Genomic DNA, 16,520 nt, shown 5'->3' with positions numbered 1-16,520 from the left:
AATGTTACAACTAAAGCAGCAATCACACTTGACAAACCTACACCAAAGTTCAGAATATATGATATACAATTAAACAACCATAGTGACCCACTTCATTGTAAGTAACAGTCTAGTCCCCCAAATTTGTATTTTTATTTTTTAATGCATGTGGAAGTCCATTTTGCAAAAAAAAAAGACCTAAACAGTTTTCTATCTAGACAGTAAATTGACCATGGAAAATTTAGGCATGAATAGACATGGTTTATGTTTGCCCAGTAACACCCACCATAAAATCAACAGGTTGGTTTTAGGAGGGGGTTTGGGTTACAGACATATGGGACTCAGGGGGTAAACCACAGCTGTATTCCAGTATGGTATTGGCTGCTGCGAACCATTGTCCGCTGACCCCAAGAATGATCTGGAAATGAACAAAAAAGCTGGAAACATAATGGAATGTTTTGACCTCTCACTGAGTATGCTGCAAATGTCATGGGTCATAATTTTCTTTCTGTTTCACCATAGACAGGCCTTTGGATTTATATGCACCCCCTACAGTTGTTACTGCTGTTTGTTTGTTTTTACTTTTTGCTAAAGCCATACTATGTGAATGTTGAAGTGGTCATATTACATTAACGTGATTCTGAGATTTAATAACCCTTTACTACGATGGAAAATATTTTTCACTCTGAATACGTTTCAGGGACACTTTCGTCATGAATTGTTCATGGAAGTAAACAGTTACTTATTTTTAAGAAGCAGTTACATGGTGATATGAAAGTTTTCTGTGGCTTGCGGCCAGGGTTTACTCAAGTTATCTCAATGCTAACAAGCGTATGAATACCACAGGATTCTTTATTCAACTTGTTAATTTAGATTTTGGTCTTTTTCTTTGTGACTGATCCAATGCATTTTTGATGTTTTTCATTACAATGTGGTTTTGGCATTGTCTTTCCATGAGCGATGTGCAGAATGCTTTATGAAAGCATAAACAATAAACTTTATTTTGTTTTCTCGTGTTGTTAAAAACATTTTGTTTGTTACAGAAATATGTTAATGTTTTCGTCAGTGCTGCCTAACTTTAATTTTACAGAGGTCTGCACATTATTCAGAAACATCGGGTGAGGGGGTTGAAGCCATTTGCTTTTATGATGTAATACATTAAACATTTTAGGTGTCACACTGGGCTCCATATTAAAAGTCCTGAAGGCAACAAAAGGCCCATGCTCTTCCAGATGGACAACACTGGCCTAAGTAATAAATCTAAAACATGATGTTAATGGTTCAATTAGCTTGTAGCAATGTCTAGTGATGTTTAAGTCTAAATGTTGCAATTATAAGGCTTGTGATGTTAACTTCTAGTACTGCTATATACTGTCTTTAGTGTTTTTTTTATATTCTCTCAGGAAATTGTCTGCAGTTCAGTGCACTTCAGTTCAGGTCATTAACCTTTAAAACAATGAATGGTTCCAAACTTGGACAAAGTGGAAAGTGCTATATGACATGATCCATATATTGAAATTAATTATCTAAACAAAGGGATTCTGTGTGGACATACTAAGTGTTCAGCATTGAAATACTTCAGTAGCTGAATAATCGATTACTATGAAACATATTTAACATGATGACATCAGTAGCTGACATTTTCTGAAAATAAATACGATATGTATCTTCCAGCAGTGATTATTTTCTTCACAAGTCATACCCATGTCCAGTTTTAGCCTGACCATTATTTCACTTCCAAGTAATTGAGAGAGAGAGATCAAGCAAACAATAAAACGTTTGTCTATTGGATATAAAGAACCCTTTCTACCAAGGGCTTACATTATTTGATGATTCAAAATATTATTATTATTAAAGTTGCCAACTATTATCGTTAACAGGTTCGTGACCTGTGATCGTGCTTCTCCATTGATTCTGGAACAATAATAATGGAATAAATTAAATTATAAAACATTGACATTCTCAGAGGGAAACGGCTAGAAATGCTGAAACAGTGTTTCATCCTCTAACGAGTTGTTCTTTGTGCACTGCATATAGAATGAAATATCCGTTGTTTAAACATACAGATAGTGTCTTTGTGGTTCTCCAAGTGAGAGACATTGGTGACATTATTTTGCCACTGCCTGATGTGCATGAACTTTATTTTCATTTTATTCTGCCACTGTGGTGAAAGCTAATACCATAAATACTCGATTATAGATGCTTCACTATTTATGGCTTTAAATCCAGACCTACAAAATCAGGCCAATGGAAGGAGAATCCCTTATGATACTAAAGGCAATTGCTGTCTGGAGCCATTCTCTATGGTTTAATCACCAAAGTAGAAGTTAGCAAGAGAGTGGTTTCACCCCAGGCTATTTTCTCTGCAAGAAGAGCTGAGCTTGCCCTCCATAGTTTAATCTGTGATATACAACTCCTTTTAACTCCCTCTTTAGTAAGTATACCTCTCTGACTGGCATTTTTACCTTTGACACTGCCCTGAGCCTTACTCATGGCATGTCTGTCTGATGCCCCATTCAAGTCACTGCCCTTACTACTTGGTGTAGAGATATGATGTCATATTCTGGCACCCCACTTTTAAAGGAAGCTTGGCACAGTTGGAAACCGACTGGCGTACAATTAATGAGATGAAGAATGTGGATTTCCTATTTAAGATATTAACTGTGAATATCCATTTTTGGTCATAGGCTGGACTGATATTCTAGGTTACATTATAATACCCATCAATTCACCTAAAGCTCCTTTTGATCTAATTCAATTATTCACTTATTCAATTCATTTGCAAGGACTGTTCCTTTAAATAATTTTAACTAGTACAGAATACTTCACTGTTAGCTACTCCCATGATTGTCGGTGGAAAAAGAACATGAGGTTTGCAAGGATTAAAAAAAAAGTCCCAAGTGTTTAGAACAGGTTGTTGGTTCAGCTGTGGCTCAATACTTTCTCTAAGACTAAAATAATCTTCTCTCTTTATACATTCCAAAAAATACATATATATTTAAAAAAAAAAAGTTGGCTTGGTAGATGGAAAGATATTGAGCCAAACCTTTCCTGAATCATTGTGAATACATTCAAGAATCCCACTGGTTTAACCGCTGTGCAGAAATACCAAGAGCAATAGCAATAATAGAACTATTGACAAATGTAAGTTCCCCTACCAAGTACTACAGAACTATAGCGTACTGACACTAATATTTTTAATCACTCATTTGAATTGTAAGACCAAAATGTACTGTTAACAATTCATATTTAAGCTATCAGACAATCGGACAAAGGACTGGCAAAATTCACATTGTACTTGGCCTTTCTCAACCTTTTCAACATAGAGTTCTCTAACTAATGACCAAACTAGTTAACAATAAATGTTTGACTGCCTGGCCGACTATGATAGTCACTCACAAGTCAAAAAGCCGAAAAGGACATAATAAATATTTGGTAGAGCTTGCTAATAGCTTTCTGAAAGACATTGCTCCTTAAAGAGGCTCATTTGTGGCTCCTTTAAAATGTTATGTCTGGGGCAATTGTGCAGAATCCTCCATATGCATTTGGCCCCCTTTGGACACTCTTTTATAGAGTCCCAGTTGGTGAATATATGTTGGACAATAATAGATGGGGAGCACTAGTTTGTTGTCTAACATATTTGTTTTGGCCCACAGAGTAAATGGACTACTAAACTTTGATTGCCCCTAGGCTGAATGTTGCCAGCTCGTTCAGGAGTTGTTCCAATACCGTATATGAATCAGGCAAGCCAAGTGTGTGATTTCACAGTTCAGTCACTGACCATGAGCAAAATGGACTCAAGTGAGGAATTATGCATGAAGAGCTTGGAATGTCTTCTTACCAAAGGTTTTCAAATTTAGTTAATTAAGTTAAACACATATAACGTCATTCTATCAAATGCTATTTTATCTAATCATAAACCTAGGCAAGTCTGAACTAAATGAAGGTTTCTGACAAGTATCGTTTTTACTTAAGTACTTCTGTAGAAAAGTGCTGTATCCTCATGCTCATTCAAAATCACCTATGCTGAGAAACATTCAATCAATAAGAATCATTTCAAGAAGCCAATCAGACCACAGAGGAGGAGGGCAGCTGCTGCCACAGGGCAGCCTCTTCTGTGTCAGGTAGGTGCTTTAATTTTTATTTTATTTTTTTTCATTTTGAAAGAATGCATATTATATGCATATGAGTATGTTTTAATATGATTTTATATACCATGTAACGATACGTGTTACTTGGTAGAAATCTAAGATGGCTGCTCCCACCGCATTGACATAAGGTGGGATTTTGAAATATATATTGTTTATTTTAAACTCCAAATAGGTTTAGTTAGGACATAGGGAAAAATTATTGATTAGCTTTGAGTACTGCGCAGAGTTGATTCTCCGGACCATGCTATAAAGAATGTTATTTTTAATGTAAGATCCTAAATAATAATAAAAAAATGATGAAACATCCACTGAAAAATACTTGTGTACTCAGAGGTAATATTAAAATGGGGCCCTCAGGTCCCAATTTTCTACAGGCAAGAGATAAACGTAATCTTTAGTCTAGTTGGCTAGAATTTTGTAACATCAGCAACTACATTATATTATTAAGTTACTAAGGTCACTGCAGATAAAGAAATGGCTATTTTGACTTTACACTGAGTAAATCATTCCAAATATAGAAGTTAGCAATGTCTCTAAGTTATCCAAGAAATACAAATTAGCTAAATCCCTCCTGCTTTGCTTTCTAACATTCCTGATAGGGCATAGGGGACCCTTTCCTCTGAATCTTGCCTTAAGGCACGCTCTGTGTTTCCTGGAGGCTCCTGTAGCTGTTGCCAAAAGAAACATGCATTTAATTAGTGCAGACTGGGAGACTGAGCTCAGTCTGAGAAAAAAAATCAGAGAAAAGAGAAATCGGGTTTCATTAAACAAGTCGATTAAAGTCGATTAAAAGTGACTTTTCAGCTTGGATATACAAGAAATAAATATAATCTAGCCATTTTGCCCTGGGAGTTGAGAATGGTAAAATTTCTTTGGGTTTACATAATAGTTTTTAATACTGTATAATTGTTCACAACTTTCGTGACAGTTGCAATAATTCATTTGTTATAGCAAGCTCAAAAACCAAGTATAATGCTTTCACTAGGGCCAAAGGCTTTTTTCACTATATCATAAACAGCAGAAATACTAGAGTTAGTAGAAAAAAGGGAAAGCATGCACAATATGCATGGAGTCCATAGAAAATTAGCTGCAATTTGTGTTTTAATGTCCTTGACAGCGCTACTAAAGAAAAATACATATTAAAGTACTCTGTGAGTATTTTAATACATATTCATTTATTTTTATTATTATTTATTGTTTTATATAGTGCCATCAAATTCCATAGCGCTGTACAATGGCTGGACAGGACATAACAAGTAGTATGTAACATAACAATTTGACTTACAGAGACAACAGGTGAGGAGGGCGCTGCTCAAACGAGCTTATTCATCAGAAAGGAAAATAAAAAAAGACCTAAGATGCAGCTCAGCAGGAGTAGCTGTCCTCTCCGTGCTGCAACATTTCTTGCCACTGATTGGCTGCTTGAAGCAACCATTCAGTGTCAGGAAACCTATCCTATGAAAATCAACAGGAACACTTTCCATGCAAGCATACAGGGGCCTGAACAAACCCCCAACCCCACAGTGTTCACAGAGCCAGCACTCATGGCAAATAGCCGGGGGACATTGGAAGCGGCAAATTCGTATCAGTGTCTTCCCAAAGCAACACTCCTTTAATTTGTGGCTACAGTTTGTATGTTTGTGCTGTGCAATTTTTTTAAATGTATTGCTGGGAAACAGCCATGTGGCCACATGCCTTTGCTAAGAAGTGCCTTTTATTCAAGAACAATGTAAACCACAGACCACAGCCACCATTTCAATGGAAAAAAATTAAATGTAACTGTATACCCAGGCATTTAACCGAGTTTATCTGAATGTGTCTGATTCATTTATATGTTGATTACAGTGTGCATTACTGCATTCAGTTCTTACCTGCACCAGCCCCGCAGGTTGAAGACAGCTGTCCATTAGAACAGGTACACAGGTTGGGCCTTGAACAAAACCCATCTCCACAAGAGTTCCGGCAAATCGCTAAATGAAAAAAGGATAGAGATAGATAATTCAGAAAGTGTCCAAAGTGGTTGTAACATACTGTGAATTAAAGTTACACTCTAGCTTTTAATGAGTCTTTTATGTGAACAAAGCTTTGCCCACTTTTTCCAGCAACAGCATGTCTTGCTTCAGGAAAATTGCTCTTTTAATTATTTTAACCAGTAATGCAACTGGGATGTACACAGTATGTGTGTCTCCTAGTGTTATTGATGAAATTAAATGCGGAGGCTACTCAAATGTCTACTAGTTAGCATATCCTGGAGCAAATACCCCAGGGGACGTCTCCATAAACAACCAACACGCACCCAGAAAACAAGTTAAGCTGGAACTCCGCAAGTAATATATACAGAATAAAGTTTTATTTATGCTCCACTCTGGCGGTATGTGTATGTTTTACTTATACAGTGTAGTTAATTGCTTCATTCTCTACATATTCCATTTGGCATTGAGCTTCATTCCCCCCCCCCCCATGTATGTATGTTTATTTCCACTTTCACATAATATGGGCTGTTACACACGAAAACCGAACCACAACATTTTCAGAAATTTTCATTCCACGTACACATACAAAACATAGTTCTCCTGTGGCAGTATTCCCAAAATTGCTATCTTTACCGAAACTTGTAATTGGGATAACAGATAACTGCAAATATAGTGGACCACAAATTCTGTAAAGATTTATGAGCCACCGCATATAAGAACAAACCTAGTTCCTCACAACCCCTCCAACATTGTCCTGTAACCATAGGCTGATCTTTAAAATGTGCTCTGTATTATTAAATTGAGCACAATCTGCAAATATGTAATGAGGGATATTAAGTTTTTGATATTAGTTTACATTGTAGAGCACAGTATATCTCCTTCTTTTAGCTATCATATGCATTAAAGTGCATATTTCATGTTGAATTATTCTGGTTTTATTTCTTTGTATCCTTTTAGTTCCACAACTCTCTTGTTCCACGCACCTGATTAATTTGATTTACAATTATCTTGAGATTGATTAAAACAAAAGTTAAATTGTGAAAAAAAAATACCAGTCCTAGTGGCTAAGTTTAAATCAAACACTGTTTTAAAGTGATTACACGTGTCAACTGAACCTTCTGAGAATTTGAAGCTAACTTAACACCTGCATAAGCACAGTTCAAAAAACCATCCCCTGGGCCCGTTACACAAATATTTCCCATATAAGACCCTGTCTCAAATAAACAGTTACATATGAGGTATTACTAGTAACTCTATGGAGGAGCAGAGGACAATGTGCTGTGCTGATGACCTTGGATGCCACAACATTAAAGAATTCAACTTTGAGGCCCCACTTGGTTGCTTCATGTAAGAACTGTGAAATAATGAAAAAGTCTGCTATTCTTTTTTTTTTTAAATCAAGAAAGTTAAGACCACCCTGCTTTCGGGTCCCATGACATCAATTCTCTGGGATGGGGAACAGACGTCTGAAATGGATCATTAAAGTAAAATCAGCTGGCGCAAGTTAATACAGCACTAAGCTCGGTTCTGCTATGCAATTCTAAATTCTATACATAAGGACAGACCTGTGAGGTTTGGAAAGCTTTGTATATGTGAAGAAGAGCCCTGTGAAACTTGGAAACATTATATGTGAGGAACAGTGGGTGTGATGTTTGGAAGGCTCTGTACCAGTGAATGTACCAATTAAGAAGGCCAGTGAAGTTTGGAACACTCTGTAAGGGAACAAAAGCAACCTTTATTGATTTCAAAGCTTTGTCCAGGGTTTATATAAATAAAAATAGCAGCTTTCTATATTGCCACTACACATCTGTATTACATGTGGTGAGAGAAAGGTGAAGGACTGAAGACCAATTTCCACAGTTTTAGAAGATAAACAAATTCATACTTACGAACAATACACTGGTTTCCTCCTGGTAACGTTTTCCAGCCTGGACAACAATATGAGTGAAATCTGGAGCCACAAACATTAGGCCTAAAACAGAAAAAAGAAAAAAACTAGTCAATAAACAGCTGTTGGCCTTGTTGGCTCTGGGTTGTAAAAATCATTTCGTACCATAATCTATAATGTTCCAGTATTGTCCTTCTTAAATTAAATATGAAATGGTATTTTTGTCTACTGCCAATATCCCATGCCAACCCATCTTTGCACATAGAAGTAAATCAGAGCCAGGGTGGGGACTTTCAAAGCTATGAGCAAGACAAGCAGCTTAATCCAGAAGTAATGAAGACCAGAAGCACATTGAACGCGGGAAAGCTTTTCAAAAACATTGATGCCATCACATACATCGCATCACTATAAATGAGACACCTGACAGTCTCACATCTAGTTTACCAAGAACCCATCAATGATACAAGTAGTGTGTTTGCTTTCGGAGGGTAAGTGTGTAGCTGTAGAAAGTAGCGGTACCTGCATGAACTATATATATATTTATATATATATCCAAAATCCTTTAAAGCTACTATGTATCGTTATGGTTTTTACATGCATTTACCCAAAATAATGTGCAGGAAACCCATTACTAGCTTTTGTCTTTTTTTTGTATTGGCTAGATCAAATCTTTATTGGTACAGTAAATATTTTTATCTCAAACTATTTGGATAAGTTTTCTGTGGAATTCACACAGATCTGCCAAATTCGACCAATTTACAAACGCCAGGGTAAAATTCCCAGAGCTGGATAGTAACAGCCAAGGCTTAGCGGAGTAACTAAAACATTCTGCAATCCTTACCAAACTCTTACACTATTTTAAAGATGTGCAGACTGTTCTTGTTCGACCTGCTCCCTGTTCCACCCCAGGCCACTGCCACATCCCGCCCGTAGTTAATCCTACTGTATACTATGCATCCCTGATGAGTGTCACTGTAGTGGGTAAAAGAAGGACCAGCTTGGTCCCTCTTTTGAAACAAAACAACTTTTTTCTTCCTATTCCTAGATCTGCTCACTGAAGGTGAAAAACAGAGACCATGAGTCAAGCCATTCATTATCTCACTTCTCACTAAAGAACACGTGACAATGCAAAAAAATATGTTTTGTTCACCATTTTCAGCAATTTATATTAAATCATATGATTGCAGTCCTTTAACAGTACATGCGTATGGATATTCAGTATTTTGTCTGTATTCAATTAACTGTATAATTACACACAATGAAAACTGTCCAAATAAAATCTACAGAGATGCATTTACAACAGGGCTTGACAAAAAAGCCGCACAAGCCACTAACGAAATGCAGGAGCTACTGCCAATGGTAAATTAGAAGAATGGTGGAGAGTTTGGCAGCTGCAGTTTAATGTTGATAAATGTAAAACAATGCACTTGGGATGTAAAAATGCAAAAGCAGAAATATCATTGGCGACACTATTCTGTTAGTGACAAAGGAAGAGAGAATTTAGGAGTATTTATTTCTGCTGACTAAGGTAAGCAATGCAATTAAAAAACAAGCAGCGTGCTGAGTTGTATAGCAAGAGACATCAGTAGCAGGAAGAGGGAGGTGATTATGCCACTTAACAGATCTCTGGCTAGGCCTCGCATACATTGTGTACAATTAGAGAGTCAGAGGCTTAGATATAAGGAACTTCAACTTCACTGAGAGAGTGATAGATAAATAGAACAGTTTCCCAGCAGAAATAGTGGAGGCTAATACAGTGAGGGAATTTAAACATGCATGGAACAGACATAACGCTATCCTCTCTATGAGACCAGACCAATGGCTGATAGGGATTTGAGTCCCTTACATCAGGAAAAATGGGCAGACTAGATGGGACAAATGGTTCTTATCTGCCAACAAATCCTGTTTATATGCATAGGCTCTATCTGGTTTTGCCCTAATGGTTTTGGGTATCACAATTGATTACCAGGCCTCCTGGGTAATGTTTAGAGGGCTTTAGTCATGACCCTGTGTACAACTAGCCATGTTTCCCCCGACCCAGGGGAAGCAAATGAAGCAGAAAGAAGAAGAACCCTACGTAAACTAGGGAATATCATCACATCTGATCACATATGGATTACTGGCCACTTATACCACCAAGGATGATAGCTGACTTGAGTGGTAAGTATAGACAAATGTATTGATGTGTAATGTGCAATGGTAATTGTGCAATTAAATGCTAATTAGAGGAATCTTGAAACCCTGATATGTTTATTACCCTTCGTTATGTTTACAGCCCTGGAGGACAGGGTTAATCTACTCCAGTTTTGGGAATCTTAGATGACAGCTATTATGCTATCCTATTTATTGTGATGACTGCAGGCATATAACAATGATATGCTTCTGAGATGCCTACTTTCACTTAAAATCTGCTTTGTGCTAAGCTACATTATATCACTTTAACATTGCAAAATCACAATGACTCTTTTCTAATGTTTAAAATATTTGCGCAACAACCCAAGACACCACTGGAAATTCCATGGATTGCACTGTATTCACATTTAATTTAAAATAAACGCTTACCCTATTATTTAGTGTTTTGATTTTTTCCATAACTACCTTAGAAACAATAGCTTGTGCACTCACACACAAACAATTGCAATAATGACTCCCTAAATAATGACTCCCCGGTTTCTGCAATGTGTTCTGCTGTATGATAGACAGATGGAGCCTGCGTGTTGCTAGCGTCCAGGAAAAGTTGAGCACATCCATAATAATACAGTACAGCGAGGCTGTGCAAACAGATATGGGACAAAGTTATTGTTAGTGCTTGAGAACATAGTAAGGAAACAACAAAATGATTTATGTCTGTATCTGTCATGATGTAACTTGGGATCAGACCTATAATAAAGGCATGATTTATGTGTGAATACTTTGAGACAGAGTTCAAACGAGGACTTCCAGTTATAACACTCCAAGTTAAAAATGTAAGCACGGTTTTAAGAAAGAAAAGTGACCCCCTGAGATGTATGCTGATTAATCCCAAGAGCCAAAGAACAATTACATTATTTTAATTAGTTATTTTTGTTTTAGGGTTGAAAATTCAAATATTTTGTCCCGTCTTAAAAGAAACACCAACAGTGATTTATTATAGTTCATGTGGCGCATGTCATTTTTTTTTTCTTTTTCATGATGCATGCCAAGCGTATAAATGAATCCCTAGGGAATATACTATCAACTCCATCTTTTAAGTAATTTTGAGGAATCTCAGTATAATGCTCAAAGGCTTTAAAGACACCTGTTGTGGTTCTTCACAGTAAGACAAAAAAGATGTCTGCCTTGCCAGCCATGTGCCATGATTTATGGGCTCAGTATGACAAGATGTATGGGTTAGATAAATATGTATGAGATCCAAGTACTTAACTATGGTATCTATTATCTAGTAAATTACCAGAATTCAAAGTTATATGTGCCACCTCCAGGGTAGAGCAAGGGGGAATCCTAGAATCTTTACCAGCAAATGTGTGAGCCCTTTCATCCCACCAGCAATCCCACCAGCAATCGGAATTTTACAGTGGATTTTCAGTACTGTTAAGTTGATGATTGCTGCTGGTTCAGGCAACATCATTTTTCATGGGTGAAGGAAATACCATTATGCTGTTTTCTACACCGCCACTTGGTAGCTGCTTGTTTCTTGCTTTGATGTCATTGTGCAGAGAGTTCTGCAAACATAGAGGAGGACACGGACCTCATCTTCAAAGGCTCACTTGGTGTTGATCTTTTACCCACATCTCTTTTGTAAGACCGATATGATCACAGACACAGCTTCACATCTGTGCGCCAATATCCATAAGGCCCACACTCAAGATAAACTACCTCTAACTCTTCTGAAGCTCACATGTTTTTATTATAAACATCCTGCTATGCAGGAACATAAGTTCTGCCCTTGATTATGTTTGTGGATTCCTGGTTTTGTATCTGAATTAGTAAATATTATTAGTATAAAGAATATTTCTCAATACATGATCATTTGTTTCTGAAATACGCTATAAACAAATGCCCTTAATGCCCTTATATACAAATCTTTATTATATTGCTATAATGAAAGGCAAATTTGGTAGACATATACAGTTACACAGCAAATAATAAAATAGGGGATGTTCTGTGGTCCATTAATAGTCTAGAATAAGAAAGAAAAGCCGATTTTACGTCACACTTAACATATCGACTGTATAACTGACCGTATAAAAAATAAAATAACTTTGACTTTACTAGAAAAAGGATTCCTACCATTGCCTTTTAAATTATGTGGGGACTAGATAGCCACATGGAATTATGCCAAGTAGCATTGCTAGGGTGACCATGCATCCAGAACTGTCAGGGACAGTCCTAGAATCCCCAAATCCGTCTTTCATACCGGGCATTTTATTCTGAGAGTATGATGGGTCTTGGAAATCTATCATAAGTTGCATTGTGCAGCCTGCAATGATCGTAGTATAGACAAGCAGACCAAGCAAGGCCCCACTAATTGAGGACACATATGGGTGGGAGTGTATATGCACTGGTGAGGAACAGTCAGTACTTATGGATGACGTTTAGCACCACATGTGTATTTATTATGTACGTATTATTTTTTTCTCTGTGGTAGTAAGCACATATCCCTTTGTATATTCATGTGTGTATATACTCAAGTGGTCAAGGAGAGAAAACTGCACTTTTTCAATGTTTTATATATTCATGACAGGAATTTATATTCGCTATATTTCTCCAAATAGCCTTCTATTATATATATATATATATCATTTTATTTATAGCATCTAAGCCCATCCTTACGCTAAAAATGATTTGAAGCTGGATGTGGTTACTGTTCCACATCTTCTTCTCCTTTGTGTCATTAGTTAGTACACATTATTTCTAGTAATTGGCAACGGTTACGTGACTAAGGACTTTCCAGGCATGTATGAATATCAGCACACGCAATCGTCCCAGTGGAAATTATAGGTCTGAGTGAAACAGCTGTGTCTGGCCCTCTTCTCCCATAGCTTCTGGGCATGGATGTTAAAGCTTGCCCAGACTTGTTCATTGACTTCAAAGGCCTCAGAGGCTTTGGGGAGCTGATTAGCAAAATATTTTGCAGAAATACTTCACAATTTAAGAGTCCTGTAATGTGTTTAGCCAGACATCAAATCTTGAAGTATTTAAATGAGGTAAAGAATTTTCCTATGCTAGGAGACACTATATAAAAAAACCTCCTGCTTCTTCTCTTTTGTTCACTCTCAATATGGCGGTGAAAATCTTCAGGCTTGCTTAATGTAAGAAAAAGATATCTATATATATATTTAATTCAAAGGTCTATGAATTATGCCTTGCTTCACACTCTAACTCTGCTCATTCCTCAATTACTAAACAACCGAAATGAAACAGCCCACGCTGACTCACAACTAATACAGAGATTATTTATTGCATTGTTAATACTAAGTATTACAAAAGATTTCTATACAAATGTACAATGCCTTTTAATTTTTCTGATAATTTATATGGTGTAATACTGATGTAATACTTTTGAGGATTTACAGGCCAATCCAATTGTACCTCCAATTCATAGCAGCCCAGGGTGCAATTTCCCTCCTGCCCCCTTGTCAGCCTGACCATCATGGGTGTCTAACCATGTGATTTAATGGTTTAAAACGTACAGGAGTTTATCTTGTTTGGGTAATTTCTAGAGACATGTACTTTTCTTTCCTAAATGTGCCTGGGCTTAAAATAAGAAATGTTAGACAAACTAAAATCTATGTCGGGACCATTGAAAGAAGACCAAAAAAAGTATTAACCACATCACGGAAAAGAATTAGAACAGAATAGGCTTCTTGGTAAGATGTAGAAAGACAACATAAACACATAAATTTAGTAAGGTTTCTCCAACTCTTTGGCTATTCATTGAAATGCTTTGATCTCGAGACCCAAGTAAAATAGAATATTGCTGATAATTTACTGAATGTGCAGATTATAACAAGAACAGAGCTGGGTCGTTTACAAAGTAAATACTGCGAGGCTAGACATTCTACAGCGGCAAAGAAAACCTGACTGGTTCACTTGGAAGTTGTTGGTGTAATACATAGAAAGTGGCAGATCTAGTGCACAGCTCTGATGATAGCATTGTTTGTATATTTAAATAATAAATTAATGATGCCACACAGATTCTGTTGTTCTTGTGTAAAAAGGACTTTATGTTTAGTCACATTAATCGGTTGGGCATCAGAGGAATTTTCTTTTGTGAAAGTTACAGGAGTAGAGATTAATGAAGGTTTAATGAAGACTCTTCGGTGTCCCTTTCCTGCATCACCTGATGATGCGCATATGTCTAGAATTGGTGTCTGGCATAATCTCTTGGCATATCTACAAATAATCCCATTTTGGTGCAGTGAATGTTACGTTACTTGCATAGTGTCTTGTATAAGCTAATGTTCAACCAGGGTGCGATTTTCTCTAAAGCAAATCCTAGTTTTTTTGCTTGTGTTGTTCCACTTTTATTTTGTGTAGTTATCCTACAAACTCTATTGAATTTATATCTAAGCACAAACACAAGACAAAATCAAAAGTTTGGAATACACTACTGAATGGGTTCAGGCATGTGCTTTTTAAGTACAAACTATTACTTGTTCCCATGGCATTTCAAGTTATAAACCCTGGAAGGACTTCTTGTTTTTGGTCCTTCAAGGCATTATCACTCTCTCACTTACTTTCGCCCCCAGTCCTTTTGACCCCATCACCACTGCCGTTTCCTGTAAGGTTAGACTAAGTGGCTTGTAGTTTTAGAGAAAGTATTTCAACAGTCACCCGTCTGGAGGGAATACTCCATTTTAGCACTATTGTTCCAATTTTCACCATTTCCCTTCACAGATATAAAGTTAGAGACTTCCTGAAAAGAAGTAGGGTTTAGGATTGCAAGGCGAACATCCAGAAAATCCATCTTCATTCACACAAACAGAGAGGATTCATAACAACTAGTAACAAGTAATATATTAAACAGTGTATCCACAAATTGGCTACCAAAATGTACAAAAAGCCACTATGTAGAAGTCTCTTTGTTTCTGACATTATTAATACATATAACCATGCCTGGAAGTACAACTGTCTTGTTTTAATACATTGATGTTGTTAAATATGTTATTTTAATGCATAATATACACCATTATCACATTCTTTGTTTTCTGTTTTGCAGACTTAAACATATGTGCATTCAACAACTTACTTTTGTAGAATATCTTCATTAATTTTTTTTTTGTGTATGAAGCAAGAATTAGTTAAGATTTCCAATGAAAAAAAGCCAGAATGATAAATTAGGTAAATAGCCACTATAAATAATTCATACTTTTACCAAGGATATAAATAAGTAAACACAGATTTCACATACAACCTAATATAACAATTTTCAGAAAACATTACCTAAAGCAACACTATTCTAACACCTTGATCTCAATAATTATAGGCCAGTAAAATTCATTCAGCTGTTTTTGTCTAGAGGGAGCAAGTACAACTAATTGTTCTTTTTAACGTATTGACCTCATAATGCAACCAGATGAAGCTTTTCATGAGGAAGATTGATGACAGCAAGTACCTTTCAATTTCAAATAGTTAGTTGATTTTTGTGGAATGTGTTAATGCATGCAATTGAATCCTTAAAAACCCGATGTAAAAACCCCATCATGTCAGCTGACATCTAAGAAGCTGGTCACTACACGCATTGAGCAATATAAGGAGAGTGAGTAATATAAGAAATTATGTATAGGTCACTGGGAGGCTGTTCTCTTATGACTTAATCACTGTTAATGTCTCCATGAGCAGTGGCCCTTGCTAAACATGTATATGTCCCCAAAAAATAAAACAAAATTTACATGGAAGGTACATCATATAAAATATGTTTTAGTATTTGTATGCAAGTTCAATATTTAGATATTAGTTTCTGGTCAAGTACCAGGCCCTAAATATAGCATATAAGTTCTGCTAACAATCAATAAGATATAATTATTTCTGGCCTGGGTTAAAGCAATATATCGAGTCCCGGATTCCATAATCTGGAAACTTTGTTAGTTGGCAAGTATGGGCTTTACTAAGCCATTGGTGTCAAATAAAAGAGTACGTGGTGACATATAGCAGACTCCCTTTATTGTTTATGGAACATGGGAGGAGGATCCCTGTCTCCATCCTACTCATGTAATCTACACTAGTTCCTAAATGTCAACCATGTATATGTTTCTGCTGATTTAGCTATACCTACATGTGTTATAGCATCTCTCTCTCTCTCTCTCCCTTTTTCTCTCTCTCTCTCTCTCTCTTTCTATATCTTTAGGTTTGCCTGGTGGATGTTAATGTTTGGCAATGCTTACTTAGTTCCCAACTTTTTGTCCACACCATAACATATTTTGAGTCTCTCGAACCCGCAATCTCTCTTTCTATTTATATATATAAAAACAATATATAATCTATAGAAGTAACTCCTAAACATGTTTACCATATATATGGTATATTTCTGGTGCCTTATCTTACTTG

At 36.5% G+C, this 16,520-nt stretch overlaps 1 protein-coding gene across 2 annotated transcripts in view; it reads right to left on the bottom strand.

Moving 5' to 3' along the window:
- Positions 1 to 8,068, bottom strand: part of LOC149286988 (fibrillin-2-like) — a 59,823-nt gene extending 51,755 nt beyond the window's left edge. For both annotated transcript variants that reach the window (XM_089493592.1, XM_089493593.1), the window contains exons 1-2: positions 7,993 to 8,068; positions 6,002 to 6,100 (exon numbers count right to left, since the gene is read on the bottom strand). The gene's annotated coding sequence lies outside the window, so the exon portion shown is untranslated. The remainder of the gene's footprint in view (positions 1 to 6,001; positions 6,101 to 7,992) is intronic.
- Positions 8,069 to 16,520: the final 8,452 nt, after the last annotated feature.

Source organism: Sceloporus occidentalis, unplaced genomic scaffold (assembly GCF_023333645.1).
Source record: "Sceloporus occidentalis isolate IW3139 unplaced genomic scaffold, rSceOcc1.0.p SCAF_65, whole genome shotgun sequence".
Classification (NCBI taxonomy): Eukaryota; Metazoa; Chordata; class Lepidosauria; order Squamata; family Phrynosomatidae; genus Sceloporus; species Sceloporus occidentalis.
The sequence above is the reverse complement of the archived record's forward strand: the minus strand, read 5'-3'. Positions and strand labels throughout refer to the sequence as shown.